Consider the following 20,195-nt stretch of genomic DNA (forward strand, 5'->3'; position numbering starts at 1 on the left):
ATTGTCTTTCTACACTGAATTTTGCACTTTTGTAGAAAATAAGTTGTCCATACATGTGGTGATTTACTTCTGAAGTCTCTGTTCTATTCATTGGTATATTTGTCTATCTTTATGCCAATACTACACTGTTTTAATTAGTGAAGATTTATAGTAAGTCTTGAAATCAGGTAGTTCTCATAATCCAATTTGCTCTTTTTCAAAGTTGTTTTTATTCTTCTGGGTTCTCTTTATTTCCATATGAATTTTAAAATCAGTTTATCAGTTTCTACAAAAAAAAATCCTACTACTCAGATTTTGGTTGGAATTGCATTCGAGAAAATTGACATCTTGGGAATATTATCTTCTCCTCAAAAACCAAAATTATTTAGGCCTTCTTTAATTTCTCTCAGTAATTTGTAGTTTCCAGTGTGTAAATATTGCATGTTTTTGTCAAATATTCCTCTCCATATTATGTTTTTTAAGGTATTTTAAGTGGGTTTTGTTTTAATTTGCAATTTCAGTCTTTGCATTGACACTGGGGATGGGAGGAGGAGATTTTAGCTTATTGAGGGGGAAGCCACCTGTGATCTCTCAGAAAACCCTGAAGGGAAGTGTCTAGTTGCAACATTTCACATTGAATAGGGACTTTGGCCTTATACACAATTCAAGACGGCAAGAAAAGCTCCCAAAACATCTGGGTACAGAAGTTACAAAGAAAGAGATCTTATCAGATATTCCAAAGAACTCCTGCTGATCAGAAGGTCATTAAAATGATTGAAGCAGTTCTGACTGATAAGAGAATAAGAAGTTCTTATCTGGGATGCAGGAAAGTATTTTCTATATTAAAGTCATAAATTCAGTATACTCAGTCATATGCAACATTTTAAAAAATAAATTAAAATAGAATGTTGATAGCAGCAATGTCCACAATAGCCAAACTGTGGAAGGAGCCTCGGTGTCCATCGAAAGATGAATGGATAAAGAAGGTGTGGTTTATATACAATGGAATATTACTCAGCCATTAGAAACGACAAATACCCACCATTTGCTTCGACGTGGATGGAACTGGAGGGTATTATGCTGAGTGAAATAAGTCAATCGGAGAAGGACAAACATTATATGGTCTCATTCATTTGGGGAATATAAAAAATAGTGAAAGGGAATAAAGGGGAAAGGAGAAAAAATAAGTAGGAAATATCAGAAAGGGAGACAGAACATGAGAGACTCCTAACTCTGGGAAACGAATTAGGGGTGGTGGAAGGGGAGGTGGGCGGGGGGTGGGGGTGACTGGGTGGCGGGCACTGGGGTGGGCACTTGACGGGATGAGCACTGGGTGTTATTCCATATGTTGACAAATTGAACACCAATAAAAAATAAATTTATTAAAAAAATAAATAAAATGGAATAGAGTATCATAGAGTAGGATAAGACAAGACCTATAATAGCAACTAAACCACATATAGTAGTTAGAATTTCCTGCAACTTTTAAAATTTTTCATTCTGTTCCTCTCTCATTCAATTATATGTATGTGCTCTGCTGCAATGTAAAATGGAGCTCTTATTGCATATTGCAGTTGAAGAATTTTGAAGCTCCTGAGCTAAGGGACTTTCCCTCTATGACACTGTGATTCTCTGAAGTGGCAGTAAGATAAGGCTATTGTTGATCACCCTTTAGGTGTTCCCTTTAAGTCAAAATCTGCTTTGAATTTGCCAACCTTAAAGTAATACTGAGCAATATTTCTTAAACAGACTGCTACCTTTGTAGAATAATAGAGGAACATGAATATAGACAATTTGAGGGTGGTCTGTGCCCTGTCTCACTCCACCAACTCCATGACTTTGAAGGAGGCCTGATTCAGAGGAGTGGAACTGGTGTCTTCTCTCAGCAAAGGAGGACTTGGAGCCGTATGACTTGCCATGAAGCATCAAGCAACACATAGCTAATTCTTCAGTACCTCGTAGTTGTCTTACTGTTCTCAAACTGTGTTTCAGTCCCTGAAACAAGGGACTGCTTTCAGAGGGCTCTTCCATTTACTTGGCAAACAGAACAAATATCCCTGGAATAATTCAGGCCAAGACAACATGTAAATAAGTGCTAAGCTACATGTTACATTATGTACAAAAGGAGTTTAAAGGCAACAGGAAGGAATGAGCAAATGGGGAAGCTTTCTCTGAGGTGTACGAATCATGAAGGATGGAAAATTAGGGTTATAAAGAGGTCAGGGTGAGGACCAATATAATCAGGAGAGGCATCCTGGAAGAGGTTGATGTTTATGTTTGTGACAATCTGTGGGTCCTATTGGGCCAAACCTTCTCAGCAGTGACTCAGCACATTGGTTTCAGAGGTAGCCTCCAGGCATTTACATGCCCCTGATGGGTTTATAATGAAAATGCTGACGCACTGCTAAGTTGCACTGGGACCGTTGAGCAGCACTACAGAATTGAGTGCGTCATTTCCCCCTGAACAGTGCATCTCATTCATTGCCTGAAGTGTGACCATTCATGTTGAAAATGAAATTCCACAGAGTGATCTGCTTGGGGAAATTATTCAGACTACTCACTTAGAGATCTTACTATCTTTTGTGGTCCTCAATTAAGGCTCATAAGAAGCTCTCCAGGGTAAATTGGTGCCAATCTAGGCATTGAGAGTAGAAGAAAAAGTGATGAAAGCTCAGAGTTTGTATGAACTTTCAAAAAGTCATCTCTTAGGACCCCAGGGAGCAGCTAACATTGCTTATAACCAGAACACCTAGAATATTGGTGTTAAAGCTTTGAGAAAATATGGCGTTGGAATTAGGAGACCTTGGTACTAGTTCTCATTCTTCCTAAAGCTACCTAGCTGCTTTTGGTTAATTCAGATGTGGTTAATAAGATAATAAGATGTGGTTAATACACATATTATTAGATATAGAAGGAATAACAGCCTAAACATCTTTTTTTAAAAATAAAAAAATAAGGCATACAAAGAAAAAATCTAATAATACTTGGATTTCCATCACCTCCAATTAATAAGCCTGAACATTTTATGTTTTTCTTTTTTTAAAAAAATTTTATTTATTTATTCATGAGAGACACAGAGAGGCAGAAACACAGGCAGAGGGAGAAGCAGGCTCCATGCAGGGAGCCCGATGTGGGACTCGATCCCCAAAGTGGGATCTGCCCTGAGCCAAAGGCAGACGCTCAACCACTGCGTCACCCAGGGATCCCTCTTTTTTAATATACAAATAATTAATATGTGTAGATAAAGTCTTCTTGGGCCCCTCACCCTATATGCAACCACTGTTATAAGTTTGACTCTTTCAGTTTCCTTAAAGCATTCCAGAGTTGATTACATTTATGTGTATATACATCATAATTATTAGGGATTTAAAATTTTTACATAATAGATATCAATGCTATGTATAAAGTATTATTCTGAAAATTGCTTCCTTATATACATTTGGGTTTGTTCTACCATCTTATTTTGTATTTTCTCTTTATGTTACTTTTTCTTTTTCCCACTTCACTACCAGTCTTTTTGGGTTGATACAGTTTTCTATCTTTTGTTCTTTGCTCCCTCATAGTGGTTTGTGAGTTATGCATATTATTTCTTTTATCGGTTGCCCTCAAATTTTCAATATACATATTCCATTACTAATTTTCTAACAAAGTGTACTAGAAAGAACCTTAGTATACCTCATACTCCTCAGATCTCCTCACTCCCAGTTTTCATGCTACTGCTGTTTAGAATTTTAATTCTAACATGTTTTAAACACAAAGCCTATCTATATTCTTTATTGTTTACAGTATTTATGTATTTTTATCACTATATACAATTTCTTTGTTCACCAACTTTCTCAAATCCCACTCCTCACTTCCGAATTTTTCTTTTCAATGAATTATATTCTTTAATCGTTTTTGCAGTGAGAATCTGATAGTAATAAACTTATTAGTCCTTAAAAATTTGAAGATACCTTCATTTTACATTTATTCATGAAAGCATAACATTCTACATTCACAATTATTTTCCCACAGCACTTTGAACAAATTCTTTTATTAGTGAAAAAATGAGCTGTCAACCAGGTCGTCATTCTTTTTAGGTAATTTGTGTCCTTTGGTGGGTTTTATGGTCTTCCCTCCATTGCAGTGTCTATGTGTGGATGTATTTTTATTTCTCTTGCTGGGCATACAGTGGGTTTCCCTAATCCAAAGATGCTTGTCTTTCTAATTTTAAAAAGTATCAGCCATTACCTAACTCTTTTTGACTCTCTTTCTCATTCTTTGTATTTTTTTTTTTTCTTCTCACTTGGGTGTATTGGTACTTCTCAGCCTCGATGTCAGTTTCTTTCATTTTTTTTTTCCCCTACCATTTTGTCTTTCTGTTTTCATCCTGGGAAATTTTCTCAATTTCAGCTTTCACTTTGCAATTTCTTTAGTTGTGTTAATCTAATATTTAACACACTATCAAGTCTCCCATTCTCCTCGCTTATGTCTTTAAAGATTTCAAAGATACTGATTTTTAAACATCTTTTTAGATGTTTCAATTATTTCTATTACCTTGAGTAAGAATTCTCCCATTTCTTTGGTTTCACTCATCTCTTGGGGAATTCCTTCCTGTGCCCCTTTCCTGGAAGGTCATTTTATGTTTCCTTAGCCCATGCCTTTTTGGTGTCTGAGTACAAGAAGCCTTATTTTACAGCTCAGGAATACTTTCAGTGCCTTTGCCTACAATAGCCTGGAAACCAGGCTCATGGGAGAATCTTGACTTTGGCAGTAGGCTCCAGGAAAGGACGATGTTTCTAGAGCCCATCTGAGCAGACAAGAGATGTTCCAGTCTCTATGACACATAGTCTGAGCCCAGTTTGGAAAGTGCACATTCCCATCTGAGGGTCCCATCTGAACCATCCATATGCAACTAGTCTCATCCCCTTTGTGACCATGGAGCTTTAGCCTCTGCCTGTACCTATAATTTCCTTTCTGGTGCTTGATATTTTTCATAGTATTTGGTGCATTTCTATATTTATTTTTAAATAAATAAATTTATTATATATTCTGTGTGTTTGGATTGGAGGGGGTTTATATTATACATGAACTTTCCTCTATTATGAAAGTACCCTTCATTTTTCAGACAGGAAACTGAACCCCAAAAGAGTGAGATGGCTTACCCAAGTCCACAACCTAATTATTGCCAAAATGTAGATTCAGGAAGCACTTCTCTACCTTAAACACATTGTACATTTTCCCTTTGCCCCAAGATTTTTGATGTTTATGATGGAGAAAATAATGCCTACCTTGCCTTTTTCAATTCATTATTGCAGGAATTGACATTGCAAATGTGAAAGTATTTTGAACATAAAAAGTTTACCCTCTTATTGGTGTTATCATTTTGGTGTTATCATTGTGTTGGAGATTATAAGTTATGTCATATTTTCTTTTTTTTTTTAAAGATTTTTTATTTATATGAAAGAGAAAGTGCACAAGCAGGGGGAGAGTCAGAGGGAGAAGGAGAAGCAGACTCCCACTGAGCAAGGAGCCAGACTCAGGGCTTGATTCCAGACCTGGGATCATTACTGAACCAAAGGCAAATGCTTAACTGGCTGAACCACCCAGGCACCCCATATTTACTTTTATTGCTAAGAAATTACTTCTAATTTTACTTCTGTAGAATTTACTTTTTCCATATACCACTTCTGCCCTCAAAGTCATTTTGGTATTAAAAGACCTCTTGGAAGGTGATTTATGAGAGTCAAGAATACAGAATACAGAAAAATTATATTTTCATACATTCAACAAACATTTGTTCAACGGCAGTGTATATATACACTTAGGTTTTGCATGAAGTATAGTAAATAAGTTGTTATTTTTTAGGAAACAACCTTTTTATCTTAGAATCGTTCTAGATTTATAAAAAAATTGCAAAGTTAGAATTTCCATATACCCTACATTCTTTTTTCCCCTATTTTAGCATATTAATATGGTACATTTATCACAATTAGTGAACCAGTATTGATATATTATTATACTATTTTTCAGATTTCCTTGTTTTTTATCTTTTTTTCTTCTGGGATACCATGCAGAATTCAATATGACATTTAGTTATCGTGTCTCCTTAGCCTCCTCTTGCCTGTGACAAAAGGTTACACTTCCACTTTTGGACAGTTTTGAGGGCTAATGGGCAAGTATTTTACAGAAAGTCCCTCAACTGGGATTTGTCCAATGTTTTTTCTCATGACTAGAGTGGGGTTATGGCTTTCTGGGGGGAACACCAGAGAACTAATAACACCATTCTTATCACTTCATATCAAGGGTACAGGCTATCAAGATGACATCACTTCTGTGTTTGAGGTAATGTTTGTAGGCTTACCAACTAGAAAGTTAACTCTTTCCCCCTTGTCCATATTGTATGTAATCTCTTTGGAAGTAAGTCACTATTAGTAGCCTGATTGGAAGAGAGTGGGGAGTTATATTCAACATTGAGAGCTGGTTACCCACAGAAGCTATTTGGAACTGTTCTGCATGAGATATTTGTCTATTCTCCCTCATTTATTTAATCATTTACTTATGTCAGTATATACTTGAAGGAGTTCAGGACATGTGTCACTTCAAAATATATCACTTTAGCATATTGGGGTTTGTTTTTTGGTTTTGTTCTGTTTTGTTTTGTTTTGTTTAGCTAACAGCATTGAGAAACAGCAGATACAGAAGGGTCTCTAATTTTCCCCTTTCTACCCAAAACCAGGTCTTAAAGTCCTAAAGTTCCCCATGAAAAGATGCCCCGTTGATATCAGATCAAAAGGAAAATTATTTTCACTGGAGCCTGAATCATCTTCAAAATGTATAAACAGACCTACTCAAATAATCCTTATCTTCCGTTAATTTCTCCCATTGATTTCCTAGTCACTGTCCAAAAATTTACTGCCCCTATTTTAAATGCCTATGTGATGTCATATCCCCACAACTTATTGTTCTAAAAACTATATAAGCTTTTGGGCCTAACAGATTCTTTGGGTCTTTTTTTTCCTTCTGAAGATTCCTGTATACATATAAAAATATTATGTAAAATTTGTATCCTTCTTCCTGTTAATGAACTATATTAGTTTAATTCTTAGACCCAGCTGCAGAACCCTAAGAGAGTAAAAGGAAGTTTTTCCTCCCCTACAGACTCATGAATATTTATTTACTACTTTATTTTGTGGTCCAAATTGTTCTAGCTTTGGCCATTGGGATGCTTTTGCTTCTTTGTGTACCTTTGATGTTCTTTCCATCTCTATTGTGTGTGTCTATGTCTATTTAAACTCTTTCTTAATTTTTGGTGCTGCAAAATTCTCTAAGCTTATCTTATATATTTCCTGCCCCAGTCTTCGAATGAGCTATTTCTCCAAGGAGTCCTGGTTCCTTTTAGTAAGGAGATTATTGAATAAAAGGAAATGCTGCACTGAATCCAGCATGACTAGACATTGTTTTCTTTATTTATCCGCACTTATAAAATATTTGGTACTTGTTCTCCTGTAAGCCTCATGGGAATGCTGAGAACAGAGTGAATGGCCTTACAAAATCATTAGATTTCTTTGAAAGGGAAGACTTTAGAAATAGGGATGTACATCTCTTGGAGAAAATTAGGAAGCTCCTTCAAAAATAACAGAGAACTTCACTCTCAATTGCCAGTTGAGACCATACATCTCTTCTAAATGTGCGTCTCATACTGATTTATCTAAAGGAAATGCCTTAAATGCGAGAGCAAATTAACTTGGAAATACACTAAATTTCAAGAAGTAGAATCCCTTTTCTTTACTCAGAACCAAGGGCAGTACCTCAGCAGTTATTAATAAGCTGTTGTTGCTGCTTTAAACAAAGAACCTAAAATGTTTATTATTGCAATGTATCGTTTTATGTGTGCCAAACTCCAAAGCCTAATTTTATTTGTAAGGTTCCCCAACAGAGTGGTTGCTATAGATATAGCAAAAGCCCAAAGGGCAGCATGCTGAGCCTTTGGAAAAACAGTTCCATTTCCAAAAGCAGGGGATAGATATTGAGGCTTAAAGGGAGTTGATCCTTAGGATAAAGTCATAGCTAATAGTAAGGGTTTCAGAATAAAATCTAAGATTTCAGGAAAATCTAGGGACCAATTATGTGATGTTCAAAGGAAACCATGAATATGAGTGAGCCTTAGTTTTTACCCTACGCTTAAGGCAAATATGTGCAAATCATGCTGCTTAATGTTGGGGAATAAAAGGCTATTTTTGTTTCTTTTTGTGATAATGATAATGAAAGAGGAGAATGAAATGAGGATGAAAGCTGGGGTTCTAGGCACCTAAACTCGGGTGTCTAGAACCCCAGGTACCTATTATTTCAGTTCAGAAATAACCACAGGAACAGAATTTGACTTTGGTCTAGTCCTCTTTCAGAGAGAAAAGGACCAGATCCCATGTGAAGGTTTCTCATGACCTTTTCTCTGAATCTGCCTCTGCTGTCTGAATTTCATGGTAAAGTGTGCTCATGTACCAACCTTCAAGATAGCCAATTAGTTTCTCAAATGGAGTTTTCCATCCTGGGAAGGCCAGGTGTATGAGCCCCCCTTATCTTCCATCAGCTCAAAGACAAAAATGTCTTATGAATATAAGATTTGTAAAAATTTAACCTCTCAGTAATGTGTAAAGAAAAAAAAAGGAGGAAACAATGTGGCAGAGGGGAGGCCAAGCAGAACCAGAGTGGCTACAGGAAGCATGATCTTCCAGTGGTTCTTGCTGGGGCCCCTGAGATGGGTTGTCTGGCTACTTCATGAGAAGCAAATTTGCCAATGGGAAAATAACTCGATCTTCACGTAACAACACTTGACCATTGAAGGAGAACGGGATGCTAATGAAAGCAATCCAAGGGGAGGCACTTCAAAAGCAAATCTTTATTTGCTGACTGAACCCACTTTAGTGTTCAGTTGCTGATAAAGAATAAGGAAGGACTGAGTGAACCAGGATAGCAAATACCGGGACACGCATGTGTCCTCCACATCAGCTGCCTTCTTTACCTTAGTCACCTGAGAAGGATCCCAAATTCTTATTCAGAGTTGACTCCTTGGTGACATTGGCTACTCTCTCAAAACCATCATTTCAAGACTCAAGAGAAGCTGCGGGGTAAGGCATTGCTCTTTCTCTAACTTTGTGTCCTCTTGCTAACACTTGGAAATTCATCTCTGCCTGTTCGTGGAGGAAATTATTGGCTTCTAAGATTCTTTTGCTTCTCCTCCCCATCCACCAAAAAACATAATATTGTGTGTATGTATACACAACAATCGTTTTCCTACTATTAAAAGATTTGAGGTGCTTGTTAGCCAATAATATAGATGATTTGAAAGTCTTTTGCGGATGAGATCCTACTTTTGATGGCATGAAATGATATAGCTGTTATTTCTCATAGAGAATCTCCCAATTAGTTTACTTTCAACCCCCCTCCACGCCTCCAACTACAACCCCAATTTAGATTACAGTGTTAAAAAGATCATCATAAAATGTAGCCTTGTACAAGGAGATGATCTAATTATTCAGCTTTGCTGTACCAGCCTAATAAATTATGCAGTTTGCCTGCAGTATTTCACCTGAGAGAATGAGTGTGTCAAACACTACAGCACATGAATTCTCCAGCCAGCCTGTGTAGATGCAAGAGCAGTGAATGTTTAGCACCACAATCTGAAAGTTACTTTTACAGAACTTGAAGAGCAAATGTTAATAATTCATATTTTTTTGGTTGGGGTTGAGAATATGTATATTACCCTGAAGGGGCTTGTATGCACATAGAATATACTATATGTGATAATTGTTGTATATTTAATAATGTTCAAACAAAGGGCATGCTGTCACCTAATTATGTGTATATTATTCTATAGTGGTAATGAAAAAGCTAAAGGGAATCCCCCAAGAGTTGAAACAAATTTATTTGAGATGGGTGAATATCAGCCTCTTGAAGCTCCTTTTAGTAAAACAAGAGGACATATTTACAGATCTATCTATGCACATGGGAGGAAGTTCCAAAATCTGTTCCAGCTATTCAGGTTCATGGAATGGTTGTTAAATGGAAACCATCTAGTCTACCCTCACCATGTGATTATAGAGCTGAAGTGTGTGGCTCCCTATTGACTGTGAAGCTTCTGACTGGTCTAATGGAGAGCTGAGGTTTGATGACCTCTGAGAGCATTGTTTGGGGTGGGGGTAGTGTATATAGATTCTTTGTAAGGGTGGGTTTAAAGGCAATGCTTATTATAAGCAAGTGTTCTTATTTTTGTTTTATCAATAACACTCTTGAGAATAAAGTAGATACTACAAATTTATTATGGCTAAAAAGCTCCCTACTAATTGGCCTTAGAAATAAAAGAAATATAGTTAACAAATCATCGCCTTATATTGAGGTTAACTGGCTAATTTCAAGGGAAATTTTACTGAAAGTGTAAGCCATACATGTATATCGGCTAGCCAGGTTCAATCAATGGGTTTTATGAATTAAAAACCACTTCTAATTTTTAAACTTCTTTTTGAGGCTTTAAAAAAAGCCCTTTCCAAGTAAGGTACCTACCCAATTGATTGCCAAAAATAACCTCCTGCCTTATATTCCATTTTTATGTATATATATATATTTTTTTCCATGAAGAGAGAATGCCATGACATAAGGAGAAATGGGAAGTAGGGGGTAGTTTGCTGAGAAGAGATACCTGACTTTGGTAGCAACTGTCTCAGCTTTTCTCAGAATACCTAGATAGGAGATGTCAATTGTAGCCTTGACCATGATATGGAACTAGTTGAGAACTGGGGCCTACCACTTGGAACTGAGCATGGGAACCACTGTCCCAAGATACTTTCCTCTAGAATCCTAGCATCCCAGTGTCCCAGCAGCAGTGAGGCCCTGGAGCTTCCCCCAGCAGCACCAGTCATCAGGCAGCATAGATGGCCTGTGATGAACGTTACCATTCATCTGCTGATGGATAATATCCTCAAATCAGCAGGCCCAAGGTGGTTTAGGTATCATTTGTACACATTGCATGAACTTTGAGCCAGTGAGTGTGAGGGAGAAGCTGGAATGCTCTTTTATCAATTACCTGACAAGGGATTTTTAATGACATCATGCAGTAAGTTCCAAATTATTTTTATTATAGTCAACTCTAAATTATCTGGAGATAGAAGGAGCAGAAATAGCTGGACATTAGCATTTATTGAACAGAACTCTATAGTGAGGACCACTGGGGGTTAAAACCCAGAAGTAAGAAAAAGGTTATTGCCTTTGTGGTGCTTATGAGCCCTTGATAGAAAAAGAGATTAAGTAGATGCAATTCAAAGACACGTGACTGAATACTTCACTGCATACATTGAAGCTAAAATCCTATCACTAGAAAACCAATGTGGTGAGTTTAGAGATCTTTTCAGTCTTTCTCATATTAAAACATGAAGATCCTATGGAGCATGGAACATGTCAGAGAGCAAGGCCTTATAGAGTAGATTCCTGGCTGGACTTCTTTTGGAATCCATTCATTCTTTTAGTTTACAGAACTAAGTGAACACTTGACCTATGTGAATCCCTGGGAATCTGCTGCAGAGCCTCCATACTCTAGTGCAAAAAGACAGAAGCCTGGGAAAAGGCGGGGAGGATTCCAAAGGGAGAAAAATGTAGGAGAAAGAGTGGTAGTTCAAATCACAGGTTCTGATTTGGAGTTCTGCTTGAAGCAGAAAGATCTCCATTCGAGCATGGGGTAGAAAGATGACGTAGAAAGGCTGGTAGGGACAGAAGGGGTATGGAAATAGACGAGTAAAGGGTATTGTTTCATCTGCATATATGAGATAGTAGTCATTCAGAACAGAATTGATCTTTATATTGAAATTTAGAAGATAATTTTTCTAAAAGACTAGATGGGGATACGATCAAGTTTTGACCTTACCTCCCAAATATTCCAAAATATTTTTATAGTGTAGTGTAGTTTGTAGTGTAGTGTAGTTCATGTTAGCCACTGGAGAACACACTTTCTCAGAGGCTGCATGACATGAGGTCATGTGATTAGGAAAATACACACACACATACACACACACACACTTAATTTGAAAAGGAGTCCTGTCTTTAATCCAAGGCTAGCCTTAATGTGCAGTAAGTTGTAAACAATTTTATTACATTTCATTCCAGGTTTGAAATTCTATGATTATATTTATATAGGCCTTTCTTGTTTATAATTTAGTGCCTATGGCAATTTACTTATTATTTCCTAGGGGGTATTACTTTCCTTGACCTTGTATTTTTAAGGAAGGCCGAAATACTACACTTTAAAGACACATGTCATCTGAGCAGTTGAGCACCATAAACAGCTGCTATGCAGGTGCTGGTTTAGGGAGTTGTGTGACTCAGGCCTCATGAAGGGGGGTTGCACATACATTGAGCTAAGGATACCCAGAGGATGCTGAATGGATTCATTATCAGATCAATAATCTGCAAACTGTGAATATGCAGGAAACCAGAGTCTGTTCCCTTTTAATCCATTGTGAAAATAAGGGTCTTTACGTGGACTCTGAGAGTGTTCTGGTCCAGTGAGCCAATAATTCCCATCATATCATAGAAAATGTATCACTCCTATAGGCTGCAGAATGCCTGAGGGATGCTCTTCAGTAATCAAGTGTCTTGCATAGTAGATTATGCATTAACTTTATAGTCTGCTCTGGGACCTAATTGGTAAATAACACACAGGCACATTTTACCTACATTTGACTAGAGACTGTCTAATGCCCTGGAGAAATTGGTGAGACTTTACAAGTGTTTCATGTAGACTCAGACAGGGAAGAAGTAAAATATAATCACTCTGGTCATGTAGCATTTTCTGATATGAGTATTTCTAGACTCTCACTGGAAGAAAGGAAGGAAAAAAAGGAAGTGATGAAGGCATGAAGGAGAGAAGAGGAGGAGAAGAGGGAAGGAAGGAAAGGAAGGAAGAAAGGAAAATAAATCTGATGGTTTGTGTATGTGTGTGTAGTTGAAAGTCCAATTTGGATTCAGCATATTTCATCGGGTTACGAATGAGCAAAACTCTTCAAATAGTAAAGAGAAGAATTTTTGTTAAGAAGTTAACTTTGCTAAATGTAAACATGAGCAGAGTTGGAACTGGAACATGGAGCAATCATACGGACATGAAAGAATCTCACATTTCATGATGGAAATTATTCTAAGTGCAGTTGAAAATACTTCTAGTATTGATGAAAACAGACGAACAAATAAACCTGGAGATGCCCAGAATGTTTCCTTAACAGTAACTAACATTTGCAAAACCCCTGGTAATTTACAAGGCATTTTACAGCAATTACCACAGTTAATTCCCACAATAACCCTGTGAGTTTAAATATTAGACTTCCTATTTTACAGCCAAAGTAAGTGCTGCCCAGGGAGGTTAAGTCACTTTTCCCAAGGTCACTCAGGAGTCATTCATAAAGCCAGAGCCCAAAGCTAGATCTTTTGACTATTGATTGTCCTTCTGTCTCAACCTCTCTCCCTTCATCTTCATTGATCCCTCTGCAAATAGTTACTTTATAAGGTAGAGATGGAACTACTTGCAGTATGTCCTTGACACAACTCCATGGGTATCTATTCAACACAAAAACTTGGGTTTGAAGTTCTAGAATTTCAATATTTTTATAAAAGACGGAACTATAAAGTATGTTGCTTTTTTCCTCACAAATGCAATTCTTTAAGGTATTTCTAACTTTTTTAATAGTGAAGCTATGTCACCACAGTTAAACTTAAAAATAACACCACCTGAGTTGCTGAGTCACAGGTCATCAAATGTGACCCTGCTGTGGACATTAATTTTTGAGAGTCAGTAGGGAGTGAAGGCAGTTGCAGGAGGACAATTAGAGTTGTTAAAGCATCCTTGTTTAAGACACAGGGCCAGGTCTTGTGAGGGGAACAGAGATGGAACCTGCAATTTATTGACAAACACACCTACACATGTGGGCAGAGGGGAGAACACAAAGATGGGGAAGTAAGAAAGCTCGTGTCCTATGTAGGAATCAGAGAGTAAGTCAACTGATTAAACCAAAGGACTCATTTTGGAAAGCAATGCAGAGAGATTGAAATGCCAGACTGAGAAGTCAGGTTTTATACTGAGAATACTGGAGTGTCACAGATAGAGGGGAGAGGAAGGCATAGCAAGAGTATTTAGAGAAGGCAAATCTAGGAACATAGAGAATCATGGAAGAAAAGTTAGGGACTAGAATGATCTGCTCAAACATAGAATGGTATTCTGAGGAGAGTATGCACATAGAAATACCAATAGAAGGCAATTATTATTATTTAATGATTCCCAGTAAGAAGCATTTCCAAAACTTTTCTGAATTGCTTTGAGATGTTATTCCTTAAAATGGGCTTTGAGAAATACTAGTGCCTCTGGATATTAACAAGTGTTTAAAAACAAACCTGATCAAAATGTACAGAATTCATGGGTAAAATGAGTTTTTAAAAATTTATAGAAGGATTTATGAGAGACTTTCATGTGCATCATGTACATTTTACATTCTGAAAAAAATGGTAGTGAGTATGCCCTGTTTCCCAAACACATCTGATTAGGATCCTTTCTTTCCCCAGCAAATCATCTTCCAATATTTGTGGAAGTGCCTTGAATCAAAGATTATTTTTGACTGGGAGGTGAAAAACATAGATTTTTGTTCACTTGTACACAAATGCTGTGACCTTGGACATCTGTGGTCCTCAATTTCCTCACTTGTCTTGCTATCCTACTTTGGGGTTTAGGAAGATAAAACTCTGCAGGGCAAGAGTTGAAATAGTCATTCCTTGGACAAGGACTATACTTGATGGGCATGTCCTCCTGTTGTGGCAATAACTAATGAGTAGCCACCATCCCCTGTACTCCTGATCCAATTTCCTGTAGTCCTCTAGTAGGTCAGAAACTTATCTGCTGGAGACAAGGTCAATCTTTGAGTCCTCCTTTAATTTAAAAATTTTGTATATCCCACATGATTATTTAAGTACTAATGTGTCAGAATGGTATAGAAAAAGGAACCCTAGGAGAGTCAGATATCTTCCTTCTCATCACCACGTATCTGACCTCCATGGAGCTAACAACCTCTGATGGTTGGCCCATATCTCATGGCTTCTTAAGCCCAGGGAAGGATGTTTGGCTTTTATGCAAAGATCTAGAATCAGCAAAACAGAAACATACAGGAAAAAATGAATATTTCAGATACCCCAGGTCAAAGTTAATATCACTGTCTACATCTGGCATTATATCAACCTGTGTACAGTTAAAAACAATTGAAAGAAGTGATAATCCAAGGGCAGTAACTCCTTTGAAGAAAGCAAAGGGAAGCATTATTGTATACCTACTGTGTGTGAGTTACTGGAACAGGCATCTTGTATGTTATCTAACCATGCATAGCATGGTAGACCAAAGATGGCTTTCCTTTCAGCTAGTCCTTGGTTTGAGTTTTAGCTTTGCTAACTACTACCTGTGTGGCTAGCCAAATTATTTAAATTCTCTGAGCTTCCTGTTTCACATCTATAGTATGATACCTACTTTATGGGATTACACTGAGTATAAAGTGATAGCTTGAGGAACAGTGCTCTGCATATAGTGATGTTCAATAAATGTTAGCATTTATTATTGCTGTTAATTTATTACCAACTCAGTTCCCGACATTCCTCAACACAAAGGAAAAACACAAAGACTGAGGCCTGATAGGACAGAAATCTGCTTAGGAAATTTACTAAATGGAATTTTACTTTTGAAGGTAATGCATTATTTTTCTTTTCTTCCCTTCTGCGTGGGTTATGATTTCTCCTTTCAGCTACTATTAATTAGAGATCAGAAACACCAGAGAAATCATCTAGTTCATTTTTTCTCTAGAAGGAGATTTCACATCTTCCATCTGGTTTCAGAGCACCAAAGTTAACCTTTACCATGCTACCAAATAGTCCATTTGTAAATAACCAGAGTATTTTTTCCAAGTGCCCAGAGTACAAGTTGACAACATTTTTCTTGCCTTTCTCTTCCTTTTCAAGCCCATAATCTCAACCAGTGGCTCAGGTCTTATGACAGTCTTCTTTAGCCTACAGAAAAGGTACCCAATCTGAGGAAAAAGGGGAAAATTGTACAAAGCCTAAAATGAATAATAGAATACTTTTCAAGGTGTAGGGTATATATTTTACATCCTATACTGTTTCATATGGCATTTTTGTACCTTTGGGAGAAGCTCTGACACTAAGAAGACAAGAACTGGAAATTGTCACCTTCCTCCTTTTCCCCTTGTCCTCTTCTTCTTAACTTTTGTCTCCTACTCAGTTTCCTTCCCTTCCTTCAGCTCTCTCTCCTCTGCTTCTTCTTCTTTCTTCTTCTTACAGTCATCATAATCACCATTGTTGACTTTTATTCACTGATGACTTTTTATTTATTATTTGCCAAACACCAGGCTAAATGCTCAATGTGCACTACATTCTTTAATCTGTCTGACAAAAACATAACTTACAGAACCACACGCTCTCCAGACAAGAAAAAAAAGATGGAAAGGCTTGTGCCCAAAGGCTATGAGCCTTCAATGACAATGGACCATAGTGGAGTGGGTTGAGTTAAGGTGTACTCTGATGGACTCAGTGGAAATGAGTTCTTCCTACTCATGTAGGAAATGGCTCTTCCTACAACATAAAAAGGCAGTGTTGATGGAATTCATATTGTCACCTTAATGCTAATGCATTTTGTGGTAAATAGTGAATGTATCCCATCGTGTATGCATGTGGATTTGGTGTAGCCACTTTAAAATAAGCTTGATATTCTTTTTAAGTAACTCATTTTAATTAGCTCACATATTGGAATTCATTCTTCTGTATTTTCCTATAATGGGATTCTTCAATAATTATATGGGGTAAAAAGGGGGAAAGTGGAATGTGGTATTTATTTAACTTTATATATATGTATATATATATATATTTGTAATTCAACATAGATCAAACTTTTGCATATATATTATTGTAATTTTGTGTAATGCACATGTCTGTATTGTTTGTACAAACATACACAAACCATATTCTCTGGAGTTAATTTGCACATTGCAAGAATCTATTGCAAGTCTATGTGATGTGAAGCATGACTGTATTATGGTTTTGAAGACTGCGTTCAAGTTTTGAAGCTAAGCAGACGTGGATTTTAATACAGGCCCTGCAGTTTTTCAGCTGTGTAACCTTGGGCAAACTCCTTAATCTGTATGAAGTTCGTGAACTTTCCTCTTTGGTAAATATGGAGGTAATAGCCACTTTTACAGCTATTGTCACATTTAAATGAGAAAGTATATTGAAAGGCCTGGTACACAGTATATGCTCAACAGAAGCTAGTCCTCTTTCTGTAACATGTTTTCCATTTATTGTAATAATACCCCCAATCTATATCTATACTCGTATCAATCCATATCTATATAACCTAACATTTTTCTGTGTACATAGGTCTTCATACACACACATATTCATATCCACATATGGAATCATACTCACACAAACATATACATGTGCCATCCCAAGTATATCTTCAACATAAAAATCAAACCTAAGGAGGTATGAAATACTCACTTATACTCACTTTAGCCCATATGGTACTCCATATCGGACCTTGCCTACAAAGGTGTGAAAGCTGTTCCTGTCTTGGTAACAGTGCCCATTGGTGCCACACATGTATCCTAGTGCCATCTACTGGAGAATTCCACTTTCTGCCCCACAGTGCCTCCTTGTGTTGGCTGCAGCCATTTCTCCGACTCACCATTTTGAGGGCTGCCTCCATTGTCCTAAAAAAACAACCATCCTAAATGAGCTCCTCTGTACTTCTCTTTAGGTTCTTTCCAGTTTTCTTCCTGGGTGTTTTGGACATGAGTACATCCCATTGAAATATTTTCCACCTCTATCTACTGACAAAGAGAAGACTTGGAGCACCTCAGTCCACTGTCAACAGGACATGAACGACCGTGAGTACATGTATCATTTCTGAGGCCATGTCTTCAGGATCTAGAAAGAAAATTCTATATCTTACAATGAAAGCTTCCTGCATTCACTAAGTTTAGGAATATGTTATACATGTATAATTCTTTCTTTATTTCAGTAAGAACTTTGGCTCACAAAAAGATACCACACGCCAATTATTTCAAAGAGATGAGATGGTTTTGGTCTTCCTTTGGCTGTGAGGGAAGCCAAGTTGGCTGTAGAAATGGTTACTGCTACACATTGATTAACCCCATGGAATTCAATCCTCATTTCCTTTAGCTAGTGTATTTAATGCACAAAAAAGGATTAATAATATGTCTCTATAGACAATTAATTTTGCAAGTTCTTTAACTCATTCAGAATTTTAAAGGTGACTGAGAAACGTGGTAGTGGATGAGGTGAGGAGTAAATGCGTTCATTCAAATCTTGTTGGTTGGTTAGTTAAACTAAAGAACTAGTAAATGCTATTATAAGTCAGTGAAATCATTGTCAATGTTCTGTTGAAGTGATCAGTTAAATTAATTATCCTTGTTCCAATTGTCCATATAGCAACAAAGCATATGCAGTCTGTGAGGAGAATATCAATCTGTGCCCCCACCTCCTTTTCCCTTCCTCCCACCTTGCTCTAGCTCTCTACCCAAGGCCCAGAGACATTTGGGTTGTTGGCCTGATAAATCCTTTCACTACTTCATCAGTTAGACCAGTGTTGGCGCTGAGTATGTTACATATATATTCAATAAAAATGGTAGAGAGCCTTCTGCGTAACAGTTTCCCACTAACAGGATAAAAGAAAAAGTCTAAGTAGAAAGAGAATAAAGAAAGAGGGACAGAGAAAGACAAGTGAGGTTCACTGCTGCAACAGATTTGGCCCCAACTTTCTATTCCTAATAAGCCAAATCTTGTGGAAGAAGACAAGAGGTAAGTGGTTTGATTTACTCCTCTTGTGCATGTAAGTGAGGGTTGTATGAATTTACACAACCTGACTCATATCGTAAAAATGTAGATCATTTGAAGGATTGGGTTTGTTTTGGCAAAGGTTAAGTGCCCAAGTTTGCTTTCTTGCTCCTCTGTTTCAGGGGCAAGTGACACTCATTCGAAATATCTTGTGAGAAATAAGCACCTTGGTCCCTGGGTTGGGGAGCTAGAGAAGGGAGGATATGAAAATGCCATGCTTTCATTATACTCTTACTTATTTACAAACTTCTTCATCAAGGAAATCTGTTTCTCCATGTATGGCCTCTCAGTTCAGCTGCCTTTGTTATAATGTTACATTTTGTATCTAATATTTCTTGCTACTGTTTAGAAATAATTGTGACTACATTGGTCTTTATCGATAATTTTATGTAGCATAATCCATCACCATGTTGGATGTTGGGCCAGGGAGAAGGGCATTACTTTGTCTTTCACTCGGAGCTCAGACAGCTCTCTCATATTGATTTCTTGGCTTGCATGTTCGTTAGATGATGATTTGCACTTTTCCTGTATTGTGTTTATCCAGATTATGTTACAGATGCATCTACAACACATCATCATTAACAACAAACATTTATTGAACTCTTATGGACTGTGGATCAGGCTCCAGGCTAGGTACTAGGGATAATAAGAGGAATTTAATGCGATCCCTACCCTGGAGGATTTTATTATCTATTGGACCATGTTTGTTTAAGAGGGGAAAAAAAAGATACCTAACAGCTTATACCCAGTGAGTGCCAGAGGCAATATGCTCTTCAAGTTCAGAGAAAGGAGTGATTGGTGATGGCTGAACTGGTCAGGGAAGGTTTTATGAATGAGATGAAATTTGAGGTTTTTTTTAAAGGATGAGAAGAAAATTTGGAGGGGTACTGAATATAGTGAGCCTCTGAATACCACTGTGCCAAGCTAAAAAAAAAAAAAAAAAAGTAATGCCTGTATCTTTAAACTACAATTGCCTCTTTAATTATTTATGAGCTTTAGACAGAGAATCAATATTCACCTGCTTTCCACACTTTTTGCAGAGTTCTATTGTTAATAACTTTGCACACCTCATCATGCACAACAAGGAAAAGCCACCCAGTCTGTTAACTTTCTCATTAAGGCTTCCCTGACCTGGTTGCCAACTTTTAAGATTGTCTTTGCTTTGTCTAAAATTTGCCCTAGTTTTTCTCCTACTGAAAGCTCCAATTAGAAGAATGTATATTCAGTGACTTCTTAAAGCCAAGTGAATTTTAAGGTAAGAGGATAATAAAAAGAAAAACACTTCTCATGAGTGT

At 37.2% G+C, this 20,195-nt stretch overlaps 1 protein-coding gene across 3 annotated transcripts in view; it reads left to right on the top strand.

The window, feature by feature from the left end:
* Positions 1–20,195, top strand: part of SLC14A2 (solute carrier family 14 member 2) — a 487,566-nt gene that overhangs the window by 45,409 nt on the left and 421,962 nt on the right. For 2 of the 3 annotated variants that reach the window (XM_072732278.1, XM_072732277.1), the window contains one exon: positions 17,801–17,930. The gene's annotated coding sequence lies outside the window, so the exon portion shown is untranslated. Of the gene's footprint in view, positions 1–17,741; positions 17,931–20,195 lie in introns of those variants that run through there. The other variant, XM_025996872.2, reaches the window with a different exon arrangement.

The sequence above is a fragment of the Vulpes vulpes genome, chromosome 13, assembly GCF_048418805.1.
Source record: "Vulpes vulpes isolate BD-2025 chromosome 13, VulVul3, whole genome shotgun sequence".
Taxonomy (NCBI): Eukaryota; Metazoa; Chordata; class Mammalia; order Carnivora; family Canidae; genus Vulpes; species Vulpes vulpes.